The 26,166-nt window shown below is 40.2% G+C and overlaps 16 non-coding genes across 16 annotated transcripts; 4 read left to right on the forward strand and 12 right to left on the reverse strand.

Annotated features, from left to right (window-relative positions):
• Positions 1-4,242: 4,242 nt before the first annotated feature.
• Positions 4,243-4,361, forward strand: LOC130661599 (5S ribosomal RNA). Its single transcript, XR_008988777.1, has one exon. It is a non-coding gene; the product is annotated as a 5S ribosomal RNA (ribosomal RNA).
• A 328-nt stretch (positions 4,362-4,689) lies between these two features.
• LOC130659864 (U1 spliceosomal RNA) lies at positions 4,690-4,854 on the reverse strand. The gene has a single exon (XR_008987068.1). It is a non-coding gene; the product is annotated as a U1 spliceosomal RNA (small nuclear RNA).
• Positions 4,855-5,039: 185 nt separating this feature from the next.
• LOC130660912 (U2 spliceosomal RNA) lies at positions 5,040-5,231 on the reverse strand. The gene has a single exon (XR_008988109.1). It is a non-coding gene; the product is annotated as a U2 spliceosomal RNA (small nuclear RNA).
• A 322-nt stretch (positions 5,232-5,553) lies between these two features.
• Trnar-acg (transfer RNA arginine (anticodon ACG)) lies at positions 5,554-5,626 on the reverse strand. Its single transcript has one exon. It is a non-coding gene; the product is annotated as a tRNA-Arg (tRNA).
• A 4,468-nt stretch (positions 5,627-10,094) lies between these two features.
• LOC130661600 (5S ribosomal RNA) lies at positions 10,095-10,213 on the forward strand. The gene has a single exon (XR_008988778.1). It is a non-coding gene; the product is annotated as a 5S ribosomal RNA (ribosomal RNA).
• Positions 10,214-10,541: 328 nt separating this feature from the next.
• LOC130659865 (U1 spliceosomal RNA) lies at positions 10,542-10,706 on the reverse strand. The gene has a single exon (XR_008987069.1). It is a non-coding gene; the product is annotated as a U1 spliceosomal RNA (small nuclear RNA).
• Positions 10,707-10,891: 185 nt separating this feature from the next.
• Positions 10,892-11,083, reverse strand: LOC130660914 (U2 spliceosomal RNA). The gene has a single exon (XR_008988111.1). It is a non-coding gene; the product is annotated as a U2 spliceosomal RNA (small nuclear RNA).
• Positions 11,084-11,405: 322 nt separating this feature from the next.
• Positions 11,406-11,478, reverse strand: Trnar-acg (transfer RNA arginine (anticodon ACG)). The gene has a single exon. It is a non-coding gene; the product is annotated as a tRNA-Arg (tRNA).
• A 4,468-nt stretch (positions 11,479-15,946) lies between these two features.
• On the forward strand, positions 15,947-16,065 carry LOC130661602 (5S ribosomal RNA). The gene has a single exon (XR_008988780.1). It is a non-coding gene; the product is annotated as a 5S ribosomal RNA (ribosomal RNA).
• A 328-nt stretch (positions 16,066-16,393) lies between these two features.
• LOC130659867 (U1 spliceosomal RNA) lies at positions 16,394-16,558 on the reverse strand. The gene has a single exon (XR_008987070.1). It is a non-coding gene; the product is annotated as a U1 spliceosomal RNA (small nuclear RNA).
• Positions 16,559-16,743: 185 nt separating this feature from the next.
• On the reverse strand, positions 16,744-16,935 carry LOC130660915 (U2 spliceosomal RNA). The gene has a single exon (XR_008988112.1). It is a non-coding gene; the product is annotated as a U2 spliceosomal RNA (small nuclear RNA).
• A 322-nt stretch (positions 16,936-17,257) lies between these two features.
• Trnar-acg (transfer RNA arginine (anticodon ACG)) lies at positions 17,258-17,330 on the reverse strand. The gene has a single exon. It is a non-coding gene; the product is annotated as a tRNA-Arg (tRNA).
• A 4,468-nt stretch (positions 17,331-21,798) lies between these two features.
• On the forward strand, positions 21,799-21,917 carry LOC130661603 (5S ribosomal RNA). The gene has a single exon (XR_008988781.1). It is a non-coding gene; the product is annotated as a 5S ribosomal RNA (ribosomal RNA).
• A 328-nt stretch (positions 21,918-22,245) lies between these two features.
• On the reverse strand, positions 22,246-22,410 carry LOC130659869 (U1 spliceosomal RNA). Its single transcript, XR_008987072.1, has one exon. It is a non-coding gene; the product is annotated as a U1 spliceosomal RNA (small nuclear RNA).
• A 185-nt stretch (positions 22,411-22,595) lies between these two features.
• Positions 22,596-22,787, reverse strand: LOC130660916 (U2 spliceosomal RNA). Its single transcript, XR_008988113.1, has one exon. It is a non-coding gene; the product is annotated as a U2 spliceosomal RNA (small nuclear RNA).
• Positions 22,788-23,109: 322 nt separating this feature from the next.
• Trnar-acg (transfer RNA arginine (anticodon ACG)) lies at positions 23,110-23,182 on the reverse strand. The gene has a single exon. It is a non-coding gene; the product is annotated as a tRNA-Arg (tRNA).
• Between the last annotated feature and the right edge of the window lie 2,984 nt (positions 23,183-26,166).

Raw genomic sequence — 26,166 nt, forward strand, 5'->3', positions numbered from 1 at the left:
AAGAACGCTTTATGAAAATCCTAACACGAGCGCGAAGAAGCCCAAATTAACAGACTAGATGTAATGCTGAAGACCTCAAACTCCAGCAGCTTCTCTTGCAGACTATTGCGTCGTACTACAAATAAAAATTAACATGCTTTCGCATAGTCGCGGCACCCAAAACGGACATTATACGATGTACAGAAACACACATTTCTGTTTTCGCGCCAAATCAATTCCCGGGAGTGGTACTTTTACGTCCGCATACTTCGCACCGTCTTAAATTATATCTCATTTACACGGTAATGTTTAGTATACTTCTACTGTGATAACAAGCATCGTTTATCGTTGGATTGTTGTAAGAAAACATTAAAAATGAGTGAAGCAGCTTCTCCAAAGAAAATCGCACCCAAGAAGAAACCTGCTGCAAAGAAGACAGCTGATCACCCTAAATATGTGGACATGATCAAGGCTGCTATCGCTACCCTAAAGGAACGCGGTGGTTCATCTCGCCAAGCTATTACAAAATATATTCATGCAAATTACAAAGTTGCTGAAAACTCAGATCATCATCTGAAAATGGCTCTTAAACGAGGAGTAACATCAGGCGATTTGATTCAAACTAAAGGCACTGGTGCTTCTGGATCATTCAAGCTAGGTCAGGTAAAAAAAGAAAAACCTAAGAAAAAGGCCGCAGCAAAAAAGCCAACGGCAAAGAAGCCTACTGCAAAGAAAAGTACACCAAAAAAGAAGCCAGCAAAGAAGAGCACGCCAAAGAAAGCAGCAAAGAAGCCTGCCACAAAGAAAGCCTCGGCTAAGAAACCAGCAGCTAAGAAACCCACAAAGAAGCCTGTTGCTAAAAAACCTGCAGCAAAGAAGGTCAAAAAGACTCCCAAAAAGGCAGCAAAGAAGACCGCAAAAAAATAATTTGTGTGTATCTGGCTATTACATTAACAAACGGCTATTTTTATAGCCACACATTTACAAAAAAACATTATCTTGGTACAAAGTTAAACTTGTTTAAGTCACTTAAACAGTTAAAAAAGAGTAAATTTAAGATTAGATTCCCTAAGTTTAAGTATTTTCGTTTTTAAATTTCTTATTTTCTTGCTTTTACTTTTCTTGCCCTTCATATTTTTAACATTGTCAAACTTTATGTAGCATAAAATTTTTATGTAGCATAAAATTTAAACAGAAAGCAGGACAAAGTTTGATATAAAAAGCTAGCCGTAATATTTTTTATGGATGTGTGGCTATAAAAATAGCCGTTTTTTGTTTGGTAAGATGCTTAGGCACGTTCCCCACGAATTCTTCTTGCCAACTGGATGTCTTTAGGCATGATTGTAACTCGTTTTGCGTGAATGGCACACAAGTTAGTATCCTCGAACAAGCCAACAAGGTACGCTTCAGAAGCCTCTTGCAGAGCCATAACGGCTGTGCTCTGGAATCGCAGATCTGTTTTGAAGTCCTGAGCAATTTCTCGCACAAGACGCTGGAAAGGCAACTTGCGGATCAAGAGCTCGGTTGACTTCTGGTATCTTCTGATTTCTCTGAGAGCAACTGTACCAGGTCTGTAACGATGTGGTTTTTTCACTCCTCCAGTAGCTGGTGCGCTTTTCCTCGCAGCTTTAGTGGCGAGTTGTTTTCGTGGAGCCTTTCCTCCAGTAGATTTACGTGCAGTTTGCTTTGTACGAGCCATATTTTAAGAAGTCGATGTAGTACGGATACACAAGACGGTCTAAAATGCACTATCGCGCCAAAGTTTTATTTCTCATATTGATTGACAGCTAAGGTTCAAAACAAACCATTTGATTGGTGCTAAGAAAGTAATTTCTGATTGGCTGCATAATGACATTACGCTCATTACTTAACATTTTTATAAAATCTGTGTTTTTTGGCTACGGGAAAACGGCTGTATCTTCTGATACACAAAAGCTTTTGACTTTTTTTTTTTTTAGTAAGTAGCAGAAGGTTTGGCGAATTCCAACGATGCCAAATTTATTGCCTTACTGAAACATTAAGACCACGAATTTTTAAAAAAACTACAGTTTTACTTAAAAAAATGTACAAAATGTTCGGAACATTTTGTAATGACGCAACTCTATTGGTTAATTAGGGTGTTTCCACGAGCAGTAGGTAATTTTATGGCCTCTTTTTAAAGCTGTCTGAATTCTGTTAACTCAAACGTTGTTTTTGTACTCGTTCTGTACGCAACTATATCAATATGTCTGGACGCGGAAAAGGAGGTAAAGGATTGGGAAAAGGAGGTGCTAAACGTCACCGAAAAATTCTTCGTGATAACATTCAGGGAATCACAAAACCTGCTATTCGGCGTCTTGCTCGACGAGGTGGTGTCAAACGTATCTCTGGCCTTATCTATGAGGAAACCAGAGGTGTACTGAAGGTTTTCTTAGAGAATGTTATTCGTGATGCTGTAACCTACACAGAGCACGCTAAACGCAAGACCGTTACCGCTATGGATGTTGTTTATGCCTTAAAACGTCAAGGAAGAACTCTTTACGGATTCGGAGGTTAAGCGTTGTCATTGCTCAACAAAAACGGCTATTTTTATAGCCACAAATCTTTTAAAACATTACTTTGTGCACGCTTCCAAATTACACAATGTGTAAAGTCTTGTCACAGTTACATTTATTGCTATACGATACTATGTCATATATGACACAAAAAAAATTTAGAAATACTTTGTAGGGTTAATTTGCCTGGGAGTGTTTCCGTGAAAAGCTGGGTTAAGTTAAATGTAAGCAATAACATGGATCAATGTACTTGTCTTTTCTGCAAGTACAGCTAATAATACGTATGAAAAGTGAAGCTAATCCACACACACATGGGGAAGTATTTTAAATGTAGGCTAGTGTTCTTAAGCACATTATTTAGAAGTTTTATTAACTTCGGTTAACTTGTAGTGACGCCAAGTAAATGTTTTTTTAAAGATGTGTGGTCTTAAAAAAGACCGTTTGTGTTTGGTAGACGTTGGTTTACTTGCTGCTTGTGTATTTTGTGACGGCTTTTGTTCCTTCACTGACTGCGTGTTTTGCAAGTTCTCCAGGCAAGAGAAGACGTACTGCGGTTTGAATTTCACGAGAAGAGATGGTCGACTTTTTGTTTTGAAGAGCCAAACGCGAAGCTTCGGAAGCAATGCGCTCAAAGATGTCGTTGACAAATGAGTTCATGATGCTCATAGCTTTGCTTGAAACTCCGACATCTGGGTGAACTTGTTTCAAAACATTGTAGATGTAAATAGCATAACTTTCCTTTCTCTTTCTCTTGCGTTTCTTTTCACCAGTTCCACCAATCTTTCCTCCTTTTTTGCCGGCTCTTTTTTCACCTTTCTTGGCTACTTTAGGTGCCTGTTTTCCTCCTTTAGCTGCTGCGTCAGACATGGTTAAAAATTTTTGCTACTTAACTTGTAAATAAGCATTAAACTGCAAGTCAAAACTTTTTGTTTATAAGTAAAAAAATCGGATCGAATTCGATCCGAAAACGCCGATACGCAATTTAATTGGTTAAAAAAAAAATCTTTTGTTTAATACTTAATTATGATTGGTTAAAAAAACATGATTTCGATCCTATTTTTATGATGAAAAAACGAGTAAAGTTTATTTCGTTAACACTTACGTTAAATATTCGTACGTTTTTGTATTAACTTACAAATCAAATCGCAGTTATGTCTGGACGTGGAAAAGGTGGAAAAGCTAAGGCTAAAGCCAAGACAAGATCCTCAAGAGCTGGACTTCAATTTCCAGTCGGTAGAGTGCATAGATTCCTTCGTAGAGGGCACTATGCTAACCGAATTGGATCTGGAGCACCAGTTTACTTAGCAGCCGTCTTGGAATATTTATCTGCTGAGATATTGGAGTTGGCTGGTAACGCAGCAAGAGACAACAAAAAAGCTAGGATTATTCCAAGACATTTACAATTGGCTGTTCGTAATGATGAAGAATTAAACAAACTTTTGAGCGGTGTAACCATTGCAGCTGGTGGTGTTTTGCCAAACATTCAAGCTGTCTTACTCCCAAAGAAGAACGACAAAGGACAGAAGAAGTAAACCGCTACACTCAGAAAACAACGGCTATTTTTATAGCCACACATCTTTAAAAAAACATTGTTTTTTTCACAAAACTATAACCTTAAAGTCTAATAGATAATCCATGCATACGCCTTGTCCTAAGTAACTCAAAGAAATTAAATAAAAAAATTTGATCACAACGTCAAAATAAATTGCACGTATTTGCACCTACTAATGTCTACGGCCATACCACGATGAACACACCCGTTCTCGTCTGATCACGGAAGTTAAGCATCGTCGGGCCGGGATAGTACTTGGATGGGGGACCGCCTGGGAACTCCCGGTGTCGTAGGCTTTTCATTTTCATTTGCTGTGATATATTTCTTGTTATAACAATTAAGGAACGTGGCGGTTGTTGAAAGTGTTTCCTATGACATTTTCCTACGACATTTTCAGGTGATAGTACGAGAAAAAAGAGCTTTCAAATGCATACAAACTCGATCTATTGCCGATCATCCAATAACCCTGACGGAATGGCAAATAAAATAAAATTCCGCCGCCTTCCGAGGACTTATATCGCAATCACGTTTCGTAACAGCCAAGCGAGGTTTTACCTTAGCGTTTAAGTCACCACCGACATTTGGCCGCGCAACTTTTCTAAGCTCATTCATTTTGACTTAAGGAGGGGGCGAGCGCGGACGCAGGCCCCCACTACCAGAAATTGTACGGTCGAGTTACTGACGTTTGCAGTAATCGCAGAGGTCAGCCCAAGCGTAGTGCAATGCAAGAGCCTCACTCTGGAAGAAAACCCTCATTGATCAGTCTTTACTTCCCCGTCAGGTAAGTATGAGTTGGAACTGCACCGTAGCATGAGGGTACCCTTCAAAGTTTGTTAATGCTTGTGGCTTGAGTGTGTTATAAACTGCCGTGTCGCGGGGCATAGGCTGTATTCTCCCCCAGTGTACGCGTTTTGTTCCCGCCGTAGACTATGCAGAGTGCCGTCGGAAAGAGGACTGCTATTATTCTTTTATTGCTTATGTGGGCCGCCATCGGTAATAGTGCAACACCAAGGCAACCCGTGGTCACGGCGTGAATGAATCCACCTCCATGACCCAAGGCCAAAAATCAGATTAATATACTGACCATTCAGAGAATGGCCTACCAGATATTAAACTGATAAGAACAGATACTACACTTGATCTTAGCCATTAGGCCGAGAAGCGATAAAGAACAAGCGTTGCCATGATAGGCATCGTCCACACACCGTAACTGCTTGTGGAGCATGTCACGTTACTGTAAAGCTTACAACTGTCACCGCGTACGGATGGACGGCGACATAGTAAAAATCACGGCTGTTGATTTAGCCGTAGGATGGAGAGCGACTGTAGCGAGTGGATGGTAACTTACATGAATGCTAACAAAGGCGACGATACTAAGTGCGTGATATTACTTTCCAATATGTCTGCGTACATTCCGTTTATCAACGCATTACGCCAGAACGTGCGCGCGCGTTACACAGTAGACCATGCAGCCGAAATGCGACAGTGCGACCCTGCCAGGAGTCGAACCTGGAATCCCCTGATTCGTAGTCAGATGCCTTATCCATTGGGCCACAGGGCCATGCTTATGACTTCGCCCCATCGTCATTTTGGCTTGCGCATTCGTTTTACTTACGACAGAATTCTTCGTGTTTGTAGCCATGAAAGAAAGGGACTTCTGTGAGTGAATTTTTTTACTGTGGTCTAATAAAAAAGTCGAAACGCAGTGCCCAATATATGAATTGCTCCTAATAGCCGGAAACAGGCCGTGTCGATGATGTAGGCCGACATACGCAACGCAAACCAAAGAACGCTTTATGAAAATCCTAACACGAGCGCGGAAGAAGCCCAAATTAACAGACTAGATGTAATGCTGAAGACCTCAAACTCCAGCAGCTTCTCTTGCAGACTATTGCGTCGTACTACAAATAAAAATTAACATGCTTTCGCATAGTCGCGGCACCCAAAACGGACATTATACGATGTACAGAAACACACATTTCTGTTTTCGCGCCAAATCAATTCCCGGGAGTGGTACTTTTACGTCCGCATACTTCGCACCGTCTTAAATTATATCTCATTTACACGGTAATGTTTAGTATACTTCTACTGTGATAACAAGCATCGTTTATCGTTGGATTGTTGTAAGAAAACATTAAAAATGAGTGAAGCAGCTTCTCCAAAGAAAATCGCACCCAAGAAGAAACCTGCTGCAAAGAAGACAGCTGATCACCCTAAATATGTGGACATGATCAAGGCTGCTATCGCTACCCTAAAGGAACGCGGTGGTTCATCTCGCCAAGCTATTACAAAATATATTCATGCAAATTACAAAGTTGCTGAAAACTCAGATCATCATCTGAAAATGGCTCTTAAACGAGGAGTAACATCAGGCGATTTGATTCAAACTAAAGGCACTGGTGCTTCTGGATCATTCAAGCTAGGTCAGGTAAAAAAAGAAAAACCTAAGAAAAAGGCCGCAGCAAAAAAGCCAACGGCAAAGAAGCCTACTGCAAAGAAAAGTACACCAAAAAAGAAGCCAGCAAAGAAGAGCACGCCAAAGAAAGCAGCAAAGAAGCCTGCCACAAAGAAAGCCTCGGCTAAGAAACCAGCAGCTAAGAAACCCACAAAGAAGCCTGTTGCTAAAAAACCTGCAGCAAAGAAGGTCAAAAAGACTCCCAAAAAGGCAGCAAAGAAGACCGCAAAAAAATAATTTGTGTGTATCTGGCTATTACATTAACAAACGGCTATTTTTATAGCCACACATTTACAAAAAAACATTATCTTGGTACAAAGTTAAACTTGTTTAAGTCACTTAAACAGTTAAAAAAGAGTAAATTTAAGATTAGATTCCCTAAGTTTAAGTATTTTCGTTTTTAAATTTCTTATTTTCTTGCTTTTACTTTTCTTGCCCTTCATATTTTTAACATTGTCAAACTTTATGTAGCATAAAATTTTTATGTAGCATAAAATTTAAACAGAAAGCAGGACAAAGTTTGATATAAAAAGCTAGCCGTAATATTTTTTATGGATGTGTGGCTATAAAAATAGCCGTTTTTTGTTTGGTAAGATGCTTAGGCACGTTCCCCACGAATTCTTCTTGCCAACTGGATGTCTTTAGGCATGATTGTAACTCGTTTTGCGTGAATGGCACACAAGTTAGTATCCTCGAACAAGCCAACAAGGTACGCTTCAGAAGCCTCTTGCAGAGCCATAACGGCTGTGCTCTGGAATCGCAGATCTGTTTTGAAGTCCTGAGCAATTTCTCGCACAAGACGCTGGAAAGGCAACTTGCGGATCAAGAGCTCGGTTGACTTCTGGTATCTTCTGATTTCTCTGAGAGCAACTGTACCAGGTCTGTAACGATGTGGTTTTTTCACTCCTCCAGTAGCTGGTGCGCTTTTCCTCGCAGCTTTAGTGGCGAGTTGTTTTCGTGGAGCCTTTCCTCCAGTAGATTTACGTGCAGTTTGCTTTGTACGAGCCATATTTTAAGAAGTCGATGTAGTACGGATACACAAGACGGTCTAAAATGCACTATCGCGCCAAAGTTTTATTTCTCATATTGATTGACAGCTAAGGTTCAAAACAAACCATTTGATTGGTGCTAAGAAAGTAATTTCTGATTGGCTGCATAATGACATTACGCTCATTACTTTAACATTTTTATAAAATCTGTGTTTTTTGGCTACGGGAAAACGGCTGTATCTTCTGATACACAAAAGCTTTTGACTTTTTTTTTTTTTAGTAAGTAGCAGAAGGTTTGGCGAATTCCAACGATGCCAAATTTATTGCCTTACTGAAACATTAAGACCACGAATTTTTAAAAAAACTACAGTTTTACTTAAAAAAATGTACAAAATGTTCGGAACATTTTGTAATGACGCAACTCTATTGGTTAATTAGGGTGTTTCCACGAGCAGTAGGTAATTTTATGGCCTCTTTTTAAAGCTGTCTGAATTCTGTTAACTCAAACGTTGTTTTTGTACTCGTTCTGTACGCAACTATATCAATATGTCTGGACGCGGAAAAGGAGGTAAAGGATTGGGAAAAGGAGGTGCTAAACGTCACCGAAAAATTCTTCGTGATAACATTCAGGGAATCACAAAACCTGCTATTCGGCGTCTTGCTCGACGAGGTGGTGTCAAACGTATCTCTGGCCTTATCTATGAGGAAACCAGAGGTGTACTGAAGGTTTTCTTAGAGAATGTTATTCGTGATGCTGTAACCTACACAGAGCACGCTAAACGCAAGACCGTTACCGCTATGGATGTTGTTTATGCCTTAAAACGTCAAGGAAGAACTCTTTACGGATTCGGAGGTTAAGCGTTGTCATTGCTCAACAAAAACGGCTATTTTTATAGCCACAAATCTTTTAAAACATTACTTTGTGCACGCTTCCAAATTACACAATGTGTAAAGTCTTGTCACAGTTACATTTATTGCTATACGATACTATGTCATATATGACACAAAAAAAATTTAGAAATACTTTGTAGGGTTAATTTGCCTGGGAGTGTTTCCGTGAAAAGCTGGGTTAAGTTAAATGTAAGCAATAACATGGATCAATGTACTTGTCTTTTCTGCAAGTACAGCTAATAATACGTATGAAAAGTGAAGCTAATCCACACACACATGGGGAAGTATTTTAAATGTAGGCTAGTGTTCTTAAGCACATTATTTAGAAGTTTTATTAACTTCGGTTAACTTGTAGTGACGCCAAGTAAATGTTTTTTTAAAGATGTGTGGTCTTAAAAAAGACCGTTTGTGTTTGGTAGACGTTGGTTTACTTGCTGCTTGTGTATTTTGTGACGGCTTTTGTTCCTTCACTGACTGCGTGTTTTGCAAGTTCTCCAGGCAAGAGAAGACGTACTGCGGTTTGAATTTCACGAGAAGAGATGGTCGACTTTTTGTTTTGAAGAGCCAAACGCGAAGCTTCGGAAGCAATGCGCTCAAAGATGTCGTTGACAAATGAGTTCATGATGCTCATAGCTTTGCTTGAAACTCCGACATCTGGGTGAACTTGTTTCAAAACATTGTAGATGTAAATAGCATAACTTTCCTTTCTCTTTCTCTTGCGTTTCTTTTCACCAGTTCCACCAATCTTTCCTCCTTTTTTGCCGGCTCTTTTTTCACCTTTCTTGGCTACTTTAGGTGCCTGTTTTCCTCCTTTAGCTGCTGCGTCAGACATGGTTAAAAATTTTTGCTACTTAACTTGTAAATAAGCATTAAACTGCAAGTCAAAACTTTTTGTTTATAAGTAAAAAAATCGGATCGAATTCGATCCGAAAACGCCGATACGCAATTTAATTGGTTAAAAAAAAAATCTTTTGTTTAATACTTAATTATGATTGGTTAAAAAAACATGATTTCGATCCTATTTTTATGATGAAAAAACGAGTAAAGTTTATTTCGTTAACACTTACGTTAAATATTCGTACGTTTTTGTATTAACTTACAAATCAAATCGCAGTTATGTCTGGACGTGGAAAAGGTGGAAAAGCTAAGGCTAAAGCCAAGACAAGATCCTCAAGAGCTGGACTTCAATTTCCAGTCGGTAGAGTGCATAGATTCCTTCGTAGAGGGCACTATGCTAACCGAATTGGATCTGGAGCACCAGTTTACTTAGCAGCCGTCTTGGAATATTTATCTGCTGAGATATTGGAGTTGGCTGGTAACGCAGCAAGAGACAACAAAAAAGCTAGGATTATTCCAAGACATTTACAATTGGCTGTTCGTAATGATGAAGAATTAAACAAACTTTTGAGCGGTGTAACCATTGCAGCTGGTGGTGTTTTGCCAAACATTCAAGCTGTCTTACTCCCAAAGAAGAACGACAAAGGACAGAAGAAGTAAACCGCTACACTCAGAAAACAACGGCTATTTTTATAGCCACACATCTTTAAAAAAACATTGTTTTTTTCACAAAACTATAACCTTAAAGTCTAATAGATAATCCATGCATACGCCTTGTCCTAAGTAACTCAAAGAAATTAAATAAAAAAATTTGATCACAACGTCAAAATAAATTGCACGTATTTGCACCTACTAATGTCTACGGCCATACCACGATGAACACACCCGTTCTCGTCTGATCACGGAAGTTAAGCATCGTCGGGCCGGGATAGTACTTGGATGGGGGACCGCCTGGGAACTCCCGGTGTCGTAGGCTTTTCATTTTCATTTGCTGTGATATATTTCTTGTTATAACAATTAAGGAACGTGGCGGTTGTTGAAAGTGTTTCCTATGACATTTTCCTACGACATTTTCAGGTGATAGTACGAGAAAAAAGAGCTTTCAAATGCATACAAACTCGATCTATTGCCGATCATCCAATAACCCTGACGGAATGGCAAATAAAATAAAATTCCGCCGCCTTCCGAGGACTTATATCGCAATCACGTTTCGTAACAGCCAAGCGAGGTTTTACCTTAGCGTTTAAGTCACCACCGACATTTGGCCGCGCAACTTTTCTAAGCTCATTCATTTTGACTTAAGGAGGGGGCGAGCGCGGACGCAGGCCCCCACTACCAGAAATTGTACGGTCGAGTTACTGACGTTTGCAGTAATCGCAGAGGTCAGCCCAAGCGTAGTGCAATGCAAGAGCCTCACTCTGGAAGAAAACCCTCATTGATCAGTCTTTACTTCCCCGTCAGGTAAGTATGAGTTGGAACTGCACCGTAGCATGAGGGTACCCTTCAAAGTTTGTTAATGCTTGTGGCTTGAGTGTGTTATAAACTGCCGTGTCGCGGGGCATAGGCTGTATTCTCCCCCAGTGTACGCGTTTTGTTCCCGCCGTAGACTATGCAGAGTGCCGTCGGAAAGAGGACTGCTATTATTCTTTTATTGCTTATGTGGGCCGCCATCGGTAATAGTGCAACACCAAGGCAACCCGTGGTCACGGCGTGAATGAATCCACCTCCATGACCCAAGGCCAAAAATCAGATTAATATACTGACCATTCAGAGAATGGCCTACCAGATATTAAACTGATAAGAACAGATACTACACTTGATCTTAGCCATTAGGCCGAGAAGCGATAAAGAACAAGCGTTGCCATGATAGGCATCGTCCACACACCGTAACTGCTTGTGGAGCATGTCACGTTACTGTAAAGCTTACAACTGTCACCGCGTACGGATGGACGGCGACATAGTAAAAATCACGGCTGTTGATTTAGCCGTAGGATGGAGAGCGACTGTAGCGAGTGGATGGTAACTTACATGAATGCTAACAAAGGCGACGATACTAAGTGCGTGATATTACTTTCCAATATGTCTGCGTACATTCCGTTTATCAACGCATTACGCCAGAACGTGCGCGCGCGTTACACAGTAGACCATGCAGCCGAAATGCGACAGTGCGACCCTGCCAGGAGTCGAACCTGGAATCCCCTGATTCGTAGTCAGATGCCTTATCCATTGGGCCACAGGGCCATGCTTATGACTTCGCCCCATCGTCATTTTGGCTTGCGCATTCGTTTTACTTACGACAGAATTCTTCGTGTTTGTAGCCATGAAAGAAAGGGACTTCTGTGAGTGAATTTTTTTACTGTGGTCTAATAAAAAAGTCGAAACGCAGTGCCCAATATATGAATTGCTCCTAATAGCCGGAAACAGGCCGTGTCGATGATGTAGGCCGACATACGCAACGCAAACCAAAGAACGCTTTATGAAAATCCTAACACGAGCGCGGAAGAAGCCCAAATTAACAGACTAGATGTAATGCTGAAGACCTCAAACTCCAGCAGCTTCTCTTGCAGACTATTGCGTCGTACTACAAATAAAAATTAACATGCTTTCGCATAGTCGCGGCACCCAAAACGGACATTATACGATGTACAGAAACACACATTTCTGTTTTCGCGCCAAATCAATTCCCGGGAGTGGTACTTTTACGTCCGCATACTTCGCACCGTCTTAAATTATATCTCATTTACACGGTAATGTTTAGTATACTTCTACTGTGATAACAAGCATCGTTTATCGTTGGATTGTTGTAAGAAAACATTAAAAATGAGTGAAGCAGCTTCTCCAAAGAAAATCGCACCCAAGAAGAAACCTGCTGCAAAGAAGACAGCTGATCACCCTAAATATGTGGACATGATCAAGGCTGCTATCGCTACCCTAAAGGAACGCGGTGGTTCATCTCGCCAAGCTATTACAAAATATATTCATGCAAATTACAAAGTTGCTGAAAACTCAGATCATCATCTGAAAATGGCTCTTAAACGAGGAGTAACATCAGGCGATTTGATTCAAACTAAAGGCACTGGTGCTTCTGGATCATTCAAGCTAGGTCAGGTAAAAAAAGAAAAACCTAAGAAAAAGGCCGCAGCAAAAAAGCCAACGGCAAAGAAGCCTACTGCAAAGAAAAGTACACCAAAAAAGAAGCCAGCAAAGAAGAGCACGCCAAAGAAAGCAGCAAAGAAGCCTGCCACAAAGAAAGCCTCGGCTAAGAAACCAGCAGCTAAGAAACCCACAAAGAAGCCTGTTGCTAAAAAACCTGCAGCAAAGAAGGTCAAAAAGACTCCCAAAAAGGCAGCAAAGAAGACCGCAAAAAAATAATTTGTGTGTATCTGGCTATTACATTAACAAACGGCTATTTTTATAGCCACACATTTACAAAAAAACATTATCTTGGTACAAAGTTAAACTTGTTTAAGTCACTTAAACAGTTAAAAAAGAGTAAATTTAAGATTAGATTCCCTAAGTTTAAGTATTTTCGTTTTTAAATTTCTTATTTTCTTGCTTTTACTTTTCTTGCCCTTCATATTTTTAACATTGTCAAACTTTATGTAGCATAAAATTTTTATGTAGCATAAAATTTAAACAGAAAGCAGGACAAAGTTTGATATAAAAAGCTAGCCGTAATATTTTTTATGGATGTGTGGCTATAAAAATAGCCGTTTTTTGTTTGGTAAGATGCTTAGGCACGTTCCCCACGAATTCTTCTTGCCAACTGGATGTCTTTAGGCATGATTGTAACTCGTTTTGCGTGAATGGCACACAAGTTAGTATCCTCGAACAAGCCAACAAGGTACGCTTCAGAAGCCTCTTGCAGAGCCATAACGGCTGTGCTCTGGAATCGCAGATCTGTTTTGAAGTCCTGAGCAATTTCTCGCACAAGACGCTGGAAAGGCAACTTGCGGATCAAGAGCTCGGTTGACTTCTGGTATCTTCTGATTTCTCTGAGAGCAACTGTACCAGGTCTGTAACGATGTGGTTTTTTCACTCCTCCAGTAGCTGGTGCGCTTTTCCTCGCAGCTTTAGTGGCGAGTTGTTTTCGTGGAGCCTTTCCTCCAGTAGATTTACGTGCAGTTTGCTTTGTACGAGCCATATTTTAAGAAGTCGATGTAGTACGGATACACAAGACGGTCTAAAATGCACTATCGCGCCAAAGTTTTATTTCTCATATTGATTGACAGCTAAGGTTCAAAACAAACCATTTGATTGGTGCTAAGAAAGTAATTTCTGATTGGCTGCATAATGACATTACGCTCATTACTTTAACATTTTTATAAAATCTGTGTTTTTTGGCTACGGGAAAACGGCTGTATCTTCTGATACACAAAAGCTTTTGACTTTTTTTTTTCTTAGTAAGTAGCAGAAGGTTTGGCGAATTCCAACGATGCCAAATTTATTGCCTTACTGAAACATTAAGACCACGAATTTTTAAAAAAACTACAGTTTTACTTAAAAAAATGTACAAAATGTTCGGAACATTTTGTAATGACGCAACTCTATTGGTTAATTAGGGTGTTTCCACGAGCAGTAGGTAATTTTATGGCCTCTTTTTAAAGCTGTCTGAATTCTGTTAACTCAAACGTTGTTTTTGTACTCGTTCTGTACGCAACTATATCAATATGTCTGGACGCGGAAAAGGAGGTAAAGGATTGGGAAAAGGAGGTGCTAAACGTCACCGAAAAATTCTTCGTGATAACATTCAGGGAATCACAAAACCTGCTATTCGGCGTCTTGCTCGACGAGGTGGTGTCAAACGTATCTCTGGCCTTATCTATGAGGAAACCAGAGGTGTACTGAAGGTTTTCTTAGAGAATGTTATTCGTGATGCTGTAACCTACACAGAGCACGCTAAACGCAAGACCGTTACCGCTATGGATGTTGTTTATGCCTTAAAACGTCAAGGAAGAACTCTTTACGGATTCGGAGGTTAAGCGTTGTCATTGCTCAACAAAAACGGCTATTTTTATAGCCACAAATCTTTTAAAACATTACTTTGTGCACGCTTCCAAATTACACAATGTGTAAAGTCTTGTCACAGTTACATTTATTGCTATACGATACTATGTCATATATGACACAAAAAAAATTTAGAAATACTTTGTAGGGTTAATTTGCCTGGGAGTGTTTCCGTGAAAAGCTGGGTTAAGTTAAATGTAAGCAATAACATGGATCAATGTACTTGTCTTTTCTGCAAGTACAGCTAATAATACGTATGAAAAGTGAAGCTAATCCACACACACATGGGGAAGTATTTTAAATGTAGGCTAGTGTTCTTAAGCACATTATTTAGAAGTTTTATTAACTTCGGTTAACTTGTAGTGACGCCAAGTAAATGTTTTTTTAAAGATGTGTGGTCTTAAAAAAGACCGTTTGTGTTTGGTAGACGTTGGTTTACTTGCTGCTTGTGTATTTTGTGACGGCTTTTGTTCCTTCACTGACTGCGTGTTTTGCAAGTTCTCCAGGCAAGAGAAGACGTACTGCGGTTTGAATTTCACGAGAAGAGATGGTCGACTTTTTGTTTTGAAGAGCCAAACGCGAAGCTTCGGAAGCAATGCGCTCAAAGATGTCGTTGACAAATGAGTTCATGATGCTCATAGCTTTGCTTGAAACTCCGACATCTGGGTGAACTTGTTTCAAAACATTGTAGATGTAAATAGCATAACTTTCCTTTCTCTTTCTCTTGCGTTTCTTTTCACCAGTTCCACCAATCTTTCCTCCTTTTTTGCCGGCTCTTTTTTCACCTTTCTTGGCTACTTTAGGTGCCTGTTTTCCTCCTTTAGCTGCTGCGTCAGACATGGTTAAAAATTTTTGCTACTTAACTTGTAAATAAGCATTAAACTGCAAGTCAAAACTTTTTGTTTATAAGTAAAAAAATCGGATCGAATTCGATCCGAAAACGCCGATACGCAATTTAATTGGTTAAAAAAAAAATCTTTTGTTTAATACTTAATTATGATTGGTTAAAAAAACATGATTTCGATCCTATTTTTATGATGAAAAAACGAGTAAAGTTTATTTCGTTAACACTTACGTTAAATATTCGTACGTTTTTGTATTAACTTACAAATCAAATCGCAGTTATGTCTGGACGTGGAAAAGGTGGAAAAGCTAAGGCTAAAGCCAAGACAAGATCCTCAAGAGCTGGACTTCAATTTCCAGTCGGTAGAGTGCATAGATTCCTTCGTAGAGGGCACTATGCTAACCGAATTGGATCTGGAGCACCAGTTTACTTAGCAGCCGTCTTGGAATATTTATCTGCTGAGATATTGGAGTTGGCTGGTAACGCAGCAAGAGACAACAAAAAAGCTAGGATTATTCCAAGACATTTACAATTGGCTGTTCGTAATGATGAAGAATTAAACAAACTTTTGAGCGGTGTAACCATTGCAGCTGGTGGTGTTTTGCCAAACATTCAAGCTGTCTTACTCCCAAAGAAGAACGACAAAGGACAGAAGAAGTAAACCGCTACACTCAGAAAACAACGGCTATTTTTATAGCCACACATCTTTAAAAAAACATTGTTTTTTTCACAAAACTATAACCTTAAAGTCTAATAGATAATCCATGCATACGCCTTGTCCTAAGTAACTCAAAGAAATTAAATAAAAAAATTTGATCACAACGTCAAAATAAATTGCACGTATTTGCACCTACTAATGTCTACGGCCATACCACGATGAACACACCCGTTCTCGTCTGATCACGGAAGTTAAGCATCGTCGGGCCGGGATAGTACTTGGATGGGGGACCGCCTGGGAACTCCCGGTGTCGTAGGCTTTTCATTTTCATTTGCTGTGATATATTTCTTGTTATAACAATTAAGGAACGTGGCGGTTGTTGAAAGTGTTTCCTATGACATTTTCCTACGACATTTTCAGGTGATAGTACGAGAAAAAAGAGCTTTCAAATGCATACAAACTCGATCTATTGCCGATCATCCAATAACCCTGACGGAATGGCAAATAAAATAAAATTCCGCCGCCTTCCGAGGACTTATATCGCAATCACGTTTCGTAACAGCCAAGCGAGGTTTTACCTTAGCGTTTAAGTCACCACCGACATTTGGCCGCGCAACTTTTCTAAGCTCATTCATTTTGACTTAAGGAGGGGGCGAGCGCGGACGCAGGCCCCCACTACCAGAAATTGTACGGTCGAGTTACTGACGTTTGCAGTAATCGCAGAGGTCAGCCCAAGCGTAGTGCAATGCAAGAGCCTCACTCTGGAAGAAAACCCTCATTGATCAGTCTTTACTTCCCCGTCAGGTAAGTATGAGTTGGAACTGCACCGTAGCATGAGGGTACCCTTCAAAGTTTGTTAATGCTTGTGGCTTGAGTGTGTTATAAACTGCCGTGTCGCGGGGCATAGGCTGTATTCTCCCCCAGTGTACGCGTTTTGTTCCCGCCGTAGACTATGCAGAGTGCCGTCGGAAAGAGGACTGCTATTATTCTTTTATTGCTTATGTGGGCCGCCATCGGTAATAGTGCAACACCAAGGCAACCCGTGGTCACGGCGTGAATGAATCCACCTCCATGACCCAAGGCCAAAAATCAGATTAATATACTGACCATTCAGAGAATGGCCTACCAGATATTAAACTGATAAGAACAGATACTACACTTGATCTTAGCCATTAGGCCGAGAAGCGATAAAGAACAAGCGTTGCCATGATAGGCATCGTCCACACACCGTAACTGCTTTTGGAGCATGTCACGTTACTGTAAAGCTTACAACTGTCACCGCGTACGGATGGACGGCGACATAGTAAAAATCACGGCTGTTGATTTAGCCGTAGGATGGAGAGCGACTGTAGCGAGTGGATGGTAACTTACATGAATGCTAACAAAGGCGACGATACTAAGTGCGTGATATTACTTTCCAATATGTCTGCGTACATTCCGTTTATCAACGCATTACGCCAGAACGTGCGCGCGCGTTACACAGTAGACCATGCAGCCGAAATGCGACAGTGCGACCCTGCCAGGAGTCGAACCTGGAATCCCCTGATTCGTAGTCAGATGCCTTATCCATTGGGCCACAGGGCCATGCTTATGACTTCGCCCCATCGTCATTTTGGCTTGCGCATTCGTTTTACTTACGACAGAATTCTTCGTGTTTGTAGCCATGAAAGAAAGGGACTTCTGTGAGTGAATTTTTTTACTGTGGTCTAATAAAAAAGTCGAAACGCAGTGCCCAATATATGAATTGCTCCTAATAGCCGGAAACAGGCCGTGTCGATGATGTAGGCCGACATACGCAACGCAAACCAAAGAACGCTTTATGAAAATCCTAACACGAGCGCGGAAGAAGCCCAAATTAACAGACTAGATGTAATGCTGAAGACCTCAAACTCCAGCAGCTTCTCTTGCAGACTATTGCGTCGTACTACAAATAAAAATTAACATGCTTTCGCATAGTCGCGGCACCCAAAACGGACATTATACGATGTACAGAAACACACATTTCTGTTTTCGCGCCAAATCAATTCCCGGGAGTGGTACTTTTACGTCCGCATACTTCGCACCGTCTTAAATTATATCTCATTTACACGGTAATGTTTAGTATACTTCTACTGTGATAACAAGCATCGTTTATCGTTGGATTGTTGTAAGAAAACATTAAAAATGAGTGAAGCAGCTTCTCCAAAGAAAATCGCACCCAAGAAGAAACCTGCTGCAAAGAAGACAGCTGATCACCCTAAATATGTGGACATGATCAAGGCTGCTATCGCTACCCTAAAGGAACGCGGTGGTTCATCTCGCCAAGCTATTACAAAATATATTCATGCAAATTACAAAGTTGCTGAAAACTCAGATCATCATCTGAAAATGGCTCTTAAACGAGGAGTAACATCAGGCGATTTGATTCAAACTAAAGGCACTGGTGCTTCTGGATCATTCAAGCTAGGTCAGGTAAAAAAAGAAAAACCTAAGAAAAAGGCCGCAGCAAAAAAGCCAACGGCAAAGAAGCCTACTGCAAAGAAAAGTACACCAAAAAAGAAGCCAGCAAAGAAGAGCACGCCAAAGAAAGCAGCAAAGAAGCCTGCCACAAAGAAAGCCTCGGCTAAGAAACCAGCAGCTAAGAAACCCACAAAGAAGCCTGTTGCTAAAAAACCTGCAGCAAAGAAGGTCAAAAAGACTCCCAAAAAGGCAGCAAAGAAGACCGCAAAAAAATAATTTGTGTGTATCTGGCTATTACATTAACAAACGGCTATTTTTATAGCCACACATTTACAAAAAAACATTATCTTGGTACAAAGTTAAACTTGTTTAAGTCACTTAAACAGTTAAAAAAGAGTAAATTTAAGATTAGATTCCCTAAGTTTAAGTATTTTCGTTTTTAAATTTCTTATTTTCTTGCTTTTACTTTTCTTGCCCTTCATATTTTTAACATTGTCAAACTTTATGTAGCATAAAATTTTTATGTAGCATAAAATTTAAACAGAAAGCAGGACAAAGTTTGATATAAAAAGCTAGCCGTAATATTTTTTATGGATGTGTGGCTATAAAAATAGCCGTTTTTTGTTTGGTAAGATGCTTAGGCACGTTCCCCACGAATTCTTCTTGCCAACTGGATGTCTTTAGGCATGATTGTAACTCGTTTTGCGTGAATGGCACACAAGTTAGTATCCTCGAACAAGCCAACAAGGTACGCTTCAGAAGCCTCTTGCAGAGCCATAACGGCTGTGCTCTGGAATCGCAGATCTGTTTTGAAGTCCTGAGCAATTTCTCGCACAAGACGCTGGAAAGGCAACTTGCGGATCAAGAGCTCGGTTGACTTCTGGTATCTTCTGATTTCTCTGAGAGCAACTGTACCAGGTCTGTAACGATGTGGTTTTTTCACTCCTCCAGTAGCTGGTGCGCTTTTCCTCGCAGCTTTAGTGGCGAGTTGTTTTCGTGGAGCCTTTCCTCCAGTAGATTTACGTGCAGTTTGCTTTGTACGAGCCATATTTTAAGAAGTCGATGTAGTACGGATACACAAGACGGTCTAAAATGCACTATCGCGCCAAAGTTTTATTTCTCATATTGATTGACAGCTAAGGTTCAAAACAAACCATTTGATTGGTGCTAAGAAAGTAATTTCTGATTGGCTGCATAATGACATTACGCTCATTACTTTAACATTTTTATAAAATCTGTGTTTTTTGGCTACGGGAAAACGGCTGTATCTTCTGATACACAAAAGCTTTTGACTTTTTTTTTTTTTAGTAAGTAGCAGAAGGTTTGGCGAATTCCAACGATGCCAAATTTATTGCCTTACTGAAACATTAAGACCACGAATTTTTAAAAAAACTACAGTTTTACTTAAAAAAATGTACAAAATGTTCGGAACATTTTGTAATGACGCAACTCTATTGGTTAATTAGGGTGTTTCCACGAGCAGTAGGTAATTTTATGGCCTCTTTTTAAAGCTGTCTGAATTCTGTTAACTCAAACGTTGTTTTTGTACTCGTTCTGTACGCAACTATATCAATATGTCTGGACGCGGAAAAGGAGGTAAAGGATTGGGAAAAGGAGGTGCTAAACGTCACCGAAAAATTCTTCGTGATAACATTCAGGGAATCACAAAACCTGCTATTCGGCGTCTTGCTCGACGAGGTGGTGTCAAACGTATCTCTGGCCTTATCTATGAGGAAACCAGAGGTGTACTGAAGGTTTTCTTAGAGAATGTTATTCGTGATGCTGTAACCTACACAGAGCACGCTAAACGCAAGACCGTTACCGCTATGGATGTTGTTTATGCCTTAAAACGTCAAGGAAGAACTCTTTACGGATTCGGAGGTTAAGCGTTGTCATTGCTCAACAAAAACGGCTATTTTTATAGCCACAAATCTTTTAAAACATTACTTTGTGCACGCTTCCAAATTACACAATGTGTAAAGTCTTGTCACAGTTACATTTATTGCTATACGATACTATGTCATATATGACACAAAAAAAATTTAGAAATACTTTGTAGGGTTAATTTGCCTGGGAGTGTTTCCGTGAAAAGCTGGGTTAAGTTAAATGTAAGCAATAACATGGATCAATGTACTTGTCTTTTCTGCAAGTACAGCTAATAATACGTATGAAAAGTGAAGCTAATCCACACACACATGGGGAAGTATTTTAAATGTAGGCTAGTGTTCTTAAGCACATTATTTAGAAGTTTTATTAACTTCGGTTAACTTGTAGTGACGCCAAGTAAATGTTTTTTTAAAGATGTGTGGTCTTAAAAAAGACCGTTTGTGTTTGGTAGACGTTGGTTTACTTGCTGCTTGTGTATTTTGTGACGGCTTTTGTTCCTTCACTGACTGCGTGTTTTGCAAGTTCTCCAGGCAAGAGAAGACGTACTGCGGTTTGAATTTCACGAGAAGAGATGGTCGACTTTTTGTTTTGAAGAGCCAAACGCGAAGCTTCGGAAGCAATGCGCTCAAAGATGTCGTTGACAAATGAGTTCATGATGCTCATAGCTTTGCTTGAAACTCCGACATCTGGGTGAACTTGTTTCAAAACATTGTAGATGTAAATAGCATAACTTTCCTTTCTCTTTCTCTTGCGTTTCTTTTCACCAGTTCCACCAATCTTTCCTCCTTTTTTGCCGGCTCTTTTTTCACCTTTCTTGGCTACTTTAGGTGCCTGTTTTCCTCCTTTAGCTGCTGCGTCAGACATGGTTAAAAATTTTTGCTACTTAACTTGTAAATAAGCATTAAACTGCAAGTCAAAACTTTTTGTTTATAAGTAAAAAAATCGGATCGAATTCGATCCGAAAACGCCGATACGCAATTTAATTGGTTAAAAAAAAAATCTTTTGTTTAATACTTAATTATGATTGGTTAAAAAAACATGATTTCGATCCTATTTTTATGATGAAAAAACGAGTAAAGTTTATTTCGTTAACACTTACGTTAAATATTCGTACGTTTTTGTATTAACTTACAAATCAAATCGCAGTTATGTCTGGACGTGGAAAAGGTGGAAAAGCTAAGGCTAAAGCCAAGACAAGATCCTCAAGAGCTGGACTTCAATTTCCAGTCGGTAGAGTGCATAGATTCCTTCGTAGAGGGCACTATGCTAACCGAATTGGATCTGGAGCACCAGTTTACTTAGCAGCCGTCTTGGAATATTTATCTGCTGAGATATTGGAGTTGGCTGGTAACGCAGCAAGAGACAACAAAAAAGCTAGGATTATTCCAAGACATTTACAATTGGCTGTTCGTAATGATGAAGAATTAAACAAACTTTTGAGCGGTGTAACCATTGCAGCTGGTGGTGTTTTGCCAAACATTCAAGCTGTCTTACTCCCAAAGAAGAACGACAAAGGACAGAAGAAGTAAACCGCTACACTCAGAAAACAACGGCTATTTTTATAGCCACACATCTTTAAAAAAACATTGTTTTTTTCACAAAACTATAACCTTAAAGTCTAATAGATAATCCATGCATACGCCTTGTCCTAAGTAACTCAAAGAAATTAAATAAAAAAATTTGATCACAACGTCAAAATAAATTGCACGTATTTGCACCTACTAATGTCTACGGCCATACCACGATGAACACACCCGTTCTCGTCTGATCACGGAAGTTAAGCATCGTCGGGCCGGGATAGTACTTGGATGGGGGACCGCCTGGGAACTCCCGGTGTCGTAGGCTTTTCATTTTCATTTGCTGTGATATATTTCTTGTTATAACAATTAAGGAACGTGGCGGTTGTTGAAAGTGTTTCCTATGACATTTTCCTACGACATTTTCAGGTGATAGTACGAGAAAAAAGAGCTTTCAAATGCATACAAACTCGATCTATTGCCGATCATCCAATAACCCTGACGGAATGGCAAATAAAATAAAATTCCGCCGCCTTCCGAGGACTTATATCGCAATCACGTTTCGTAACAGCCAAGCGAGGTTTTACCTTAGCGTTTAAGTCACCACCGACATTTGGCCGCGCAACTTTTCTAAGCTCATTCATTTTGACTTAAGGAGGGGGCGAGCGCGGACGCAGGCCCCCACTACCAGAAATTGTACGGTCGAGTTACTGACGTTTGCAGTAATCGCAGAGGTCAGCCCAAGCGTAGTGCAATGCAAGAGCCTCACTCTGGAAGAAAACCCTCATTGATCAGTCTTTACTTCCCCGTCAGGTAAGTATGAGTTGGAACTGCACCGTAGCATGAGGGTACCCTTCAAAGTTTGTTAATGCTTGTGGCTTGAGTGTGTTATAAACTGCCGTGTCGCGGGGCATAGGCTGTATTCTCCCCCAGTGTACGCGTTTTGTTCCCGCCGTAGACTATGCAGAGTGCCGTCGGAAAGAGGACTGCTATTATTCTTTTATTGCTTATGTGGGCCGCCATCGGTAATAGTGCAACACCAAGGCAACCCGTGGTCACGGCGTGAATGAATCCACCTCCATGACCCAAGGCCAAAAATCAGATTAATATACTGACCATTCAGAGAATGGCCTACCAGATATTAAACTGATAAGAACAGATACTACACTTGATCTTAGCCATTAGGCCGAGAAGCGATAAAGAACAAGCGTTGCCATGATAGGCATCGTCCACACACCGTAACTGCTTGTGGAGCATGTCACGTTACTGTAAAGCTTACAACTGTCACCGCGTACGGATGGACGGCGACATAGTAAAAATCACGGCTGTTGATTTAGCCGTAGGATGGAGAGCGACTGTAGCGAGTGGATGGTAACTTACATGAATGCTAACAAAGGCGACGATACTAAGTGCGTGATATTACTTTCCAATATGTCTGCGTACATTCCGTTTATCAACGCATTACGCCAGAACGTGCGCGCGCGTTACACAGTAGACCATGCAGCCGAAATGCGACAGTGCGACCCTGCCAGGAGTCGAACCTGGAATCCCCTGATTCGTAGTCAGATGCCTTATCCATTGGGCCACAGGGCCATGCTTATGACTTCGCCCCATCGTCATTTTGGCTTGCGCATTCGTTTTACTTACGACAGAATTCTTCGTGTTTGTAGCCATGAAAGAAAGGGACTTCTGTGAGTGAATTTTTTTACTGTGGTCTAATAAAAAAGTCGAAACGCAGTGCCCAATATATGAATTGCTCCTAATAGCCGGAAACAGGCCGTGTCGATGATGTAGGCCGACATACGCAACGCAAACCAAAGAACGCTTTATGAAAATCCTAACACGAGCGCGGAAGAAGCCCAAATTAACAGACTAGATGTAATGCTGAAGACCTCAAACTCCAGCAGCTTCTCTTGCAGACTATTGCGTCGTACTACAAATAAAAATTAACATGCTTTCGCATAGTCGCGGCACCCAAAACGGACATTATACGATGTACAGAAACACACATTTCTGTTTTCGCGCCAAATCAATTCCCGGGAGTGGTACTTTTACGTCCGCATACTTCGCACCGTCTTAAATTATATCTCATTTACACGGTAATGTTTAGTATACTTCTACTGTGATAACAAGCATCGTTTATCGTTGGATTGTTGTAAGAAAACATTAAAAATGAGTGAAGCAGCTTCTCCAAAGAAAATCGCACCCAAGAAGAAACCTGCTGCAAAGAAGACAGCTGATCACCCTAAATATGTGGACATGATCAAGGCTGCTATCGCTACCCTAAAGGAACGCGGTGGTTCATCTCGCCAAGCTATTACAAAATATATTCATGCAAATTACAAAGTTGCTGAAAACTCAGATCATCATCTGAAAATGGCTCTTAAACGAGGAGTAACATCAGGCGATTTGATTCAAACTAAAGGCACTGGTGCTTCTGGATCATTCAAGCTAGGTCAGGTAAAAAAAGAAAAACCTAAGAAAAAGGCCGCAGCAAAAAAGCCAACGGCAAAGAAGCCTACTGCAAAGAAAAGTACACCAAAAAAGAAGCCAGCAAAGAAGAGCACGCCAAAGAAAGCAGCAAAGAAGCCTGCCACAAAGAAAGCCTCGGCTAAGAAACCAGCAGCTAAGAAACCCACAAAGAAGCCTGTTGCTAAAAAACCTGCAGCAAAGAAGGTCAAAAAGACTCCCAAAAAGGCAGCAAAGAAGACCGCAAAAAAATAATTTGTGTGTATCTGGCTATTACATTAACAAACGGCTATTTTTATAGCCACACATTTACAAAAAAACATTATCTTGGTACAAAGTTAAACTTGTTTAAGTCACTTAAACAGTTAAAAAAGAGTAAATTTAAGATTAGATTCCCTAAGTTTAAGTATTTTCGTTTTTAAATTTCTTATTTTCTTGCTTTTACTTTTCTTGCCCTTCATATTTTTAACATTGTCAAACTTTATGTAGCATAAAATTTTTATGTAGCATAAAATTTAAACAGAAAGCAGGACAAAGTTTGATATAAAAAGCTAGCCGTAATATTTTTTATGGATGTGTGGCTATAAAAATAGCCGTTTTTTGTTTGGTAAGATGCTTAGGCACGTTCCCCACGAATTCTTCTTGCCAACTGGATGTCTTTAGGCATGATTGTAACTCGTTTTGCGTGAATGGCACACAAGTTAGTATCCTCGAACAAGCCAACAAGGTACGCTTCAGAAGCCTCTTGCAGAGCCATAACGGCTGTGCTCTGGAATCGCAGATCTGTTTTGAAGTCCTGAGCAATTTCTCGCACAAGACGCTGGAAAGGCAACTTGCGGATCAAGAGCTCGGTTGACTTCTGGTATCTTCTGATTTCTCTGAGAGCAACTGTACCAGGTCTGTAACGATGTGGTTTTTTCACTCCTCCAGTAGCTGGTGCGCTTTTCCTCGCAGCTTTAGTGGCGAGTTGTTTTCGTGGAGCCTTTCCTCCAGTAGATTTACGTGCAGTTTGCTTTGTACGAGCCATATTTTAAGAAGTCGATGTAGTACGGATACACAAGACGGTCTAAAATGCACTATCGCGCCAAAGTTTTATTTCTCATATTGATTGACAGCTAAGGTTCAAAACAAACCATTTGATTGGTGCTAAGAAAGTAATTTCTGATTGGCTGCATAATGACATTACGCTCATTACTTTAACATTTTTATAAAATCTGTGTTTTTTGGCTACGGGAAAACGGCTGTATCTTCTGATACACAAAAGCTTTTGACTTTTTTTTTTTTTAGTAAGTAGCAGAAGGTTTGGCGAATTCCAACGATGCCAAATTTATTGCCTTACTGAAACATTAAGACCACGAATTTTTAAAAAAACTACAGTTTTACTTAAAAAAATGTACAAAATGTTCGGAACATTTTGTAATGACGCAACTCTATTGGTTAATTAGGGTGTTTCCACGAGCAGTAGGTAATTTTATGGCCTCTTTTTAAAGCTGTCTGAATTCTGTTAACTCAAACGTTGTTTTTGTACTCGTTCTGTACGCAACTATATCAATATGTCTGGACGCGGAAAAGGAGGTAAAGGATTGGGAAAAGGAGGTGCTAAACGTCACCGAAAAATTCTTCGTGATAACATTCAGGGAATCACAAAACCTGCTATTCGGCGTCTTGCTCGACGAGGTGGTGTCAAACGTATCTCTGGCCTTATCTATGAGGAAACCAGAGGTGTACTGAAGGTTTTCTTAGAGAATGTTATTCGTGATGCTGTAACCTACACAGAGCACGCTAAACGCAAGACCGTTACCGCTATGGATGTTGTTTATGCCTTAAAACGTCAAGGAAGAACTCTTTACGGATTCGGAGGTTAAGCGTTGTCATTGCTCAACAAAAACGGCTATTTTTATAGCCACAAATCTTTTAAAACATTACTTTGTGCACGCTTCCAAATTACACAATGTGTAAAGTCTTGTCACAGTTACATTTATTGCTATACGATACTATGTCATATATGACACAAAAAAAATTTAGAAATACTTTGTAGGGTTAATTTGCCTGGGAGTGTTTCCGTGAAAAGCTGGGTTAAGTTAAATGTAAGCAATAACATGGATCAA

Source organism: Hydractinia symbiolongicarpus, chromosome 9 (assembly GCF_029227915.1).
Source record: "Hydractinia symbiolongicarpus strain clone_291-10 chromosome 9, HSymV2.1, whole genome shotgun sequence".
NCBI classification, from domain to species: domain Eukaryota; kingdom Metazoa; phylum Cnidaria; class Hydrozoa; order Anthoathecata; family Hydractiniidae; genus Hydractinia; species Hydractinia symbiolongicarpus.